Here is a 1,734-nt window from a genome sequence, read left to right on the forward strand (position 1 = left end):
TTGTATGAACAAATGTAGTCCCCAAGGGTGAACAACATGTGATATGAGCATGAACCAGTTATGTTCATTTTACTTGTATCATTTTACATATAAACAATGCAGTGATTTGGATGAACAACCCTACTGCCATCCTCTTACAGGTGAGAAAGTTGAGGCTAGGTGAATTTTTTTCACTATCACATTGTCTTGGAGTCTGTGTTCAAACCCATTACTGTCTGACTCCATCTGAACTTTAACCAGTTCTGTTGTGCGGCCACGCTATCTTCTGACCCAGGTAGAAAAATATCAATGGTAATGACAGACGATGACTTCAGGGATCAAGTCTGTAGCTCATTACTAGAGAAGTTTGAGTGTGTAGAGCACAGGAAACCATGAGGAGGTGGCTCGGCATTCTCCCTGAGTGTGAAGCTGGCTCTTGGTGTTACTTCTTCAGGAATGTCATTGGCCATTATGGTTGCCCTTTGTAGGGGTAAGAGGAGGGGACACAGTTTGGCTGAAAACAATGGCTACTCCTGTACTAAGCAGTTAAACAATCTTGTTTTACTAAAATCCTGTGAATCATGCACAACTGTTCATTTTATGAAAGTGGAAACTGAAGCCTTAGAATCCAATAACTTCTCATGATCGGTTTAAACAATGTCAATACACCAAATAGTCCTCTGACCACTGTGACTTAATTTTTCTCTGCCAGATTTATATTCTAGAGAACATGGGCCTTGTAATACTCAATTTCACCAGAAGCGCTCTGTCAAGCCACTGTCTCACAAATGAGAGCCCCTTTGTTTCTAGAGGCTCTGTGTTTCCAACAATTATTTTTCATGTTCCTCTGCTGACCAAACCGATAATTGGTGACTTCTCATCTGGTCACGTCTCTGGATGACAAATCGCATTACATCGAATTCCCCATCACTTTCTAACACTCTCCAAGGCCAGTGTTGTAAACAACAAATAAAACTTGGATCACCTGAATTCATGACGGGGAAACTGGTCTCCCTCGGCCCCTGGTTGCCTGGTGACAAGACCTCATGGCCTCAGAGGCTTCAACTGCCCGGAGCTCCTGTGGGCCCTCATCAAACAGCAACAAGCCTCAAGTGTTAGGAGCTGTGTTAGTTTCCTGCAGTGACTGTAACAGATGACAGTAGTCTTTCCTTATCTGTGGCCTTATTTTCTGCAGCTTCAGTTATCTGGTCAACCATGATCCAAAAATATTAAATTCCAGAAATAATTCATGAGTTCTGAATTACATGGCATTCTGAACATTATAATGAAATAGCACATCATCCTGACCCAAGCCTTTTGGGATAGAATCATCCCTTTGTGCAGCACTTCCATGCTTTATTTGCTCCCCACCTGCTACTTACTAGCTGGTTCAGGTATTGGATCCAATATCGTGCTAGCTCAGGTCTTTTGTTCAAGGAACTTTACTAGCTAATGGCTCCAAAGTGTAAGTAGTGGCAATTGGATATATCAAGGAGCCAAAATTACGTTCTACTTTCAAGGGAAAAGGTGAAATTAGAATGACGTATTAAGGGTATACAGGTTCACTTTCTTAAAGTTATTTACTTGAAAGCCAGACACGGAGAGAAGGGGTGGCAGAGACAGGTCTCCCATCTGCTGGTTCACTCCCCAGATGGCTGCAATGGCTGGAGCTGTGCTGATCCGAAGCCAGGAGTCAGTTGCTTCTGCCTGGTCTCCCACACAGGTGCAGGGGCCCAAGAACTTGGGCCATCTTCT

At 43.4% G+C, this 1,734-nt stretch overlaps 1 pseudogene; it reads left to right on the forward strand.

Moving 5' to 3' along the window:
* Positions 1 to 298: 298 nt before the first annotated feature.
* LOC127484091 (small nucleolar RNA U3) lies at positions 299 to 494 on the forward strand (annotated as a pseudogene).
* The last annotated feature ends 1,240 nt before the right edge of the window (positions 495 to 1,734 follow it).

Source organism: Oryctolagus cuniculus, chromosome 12, assembly GCF_964237555.1.
Source record: "Oryctolagus cuniculus chromosome 12, mOryCun1.1, whole genome shotgun sequence".
Classification (NCBI taxonomy): domain Eukaryota; kingdom Metazoa; phylum Chordata; class Mammalia; order Lagomorpha; family Leporidae; genus Oryctolagus; species Oryctolagus cuniculus.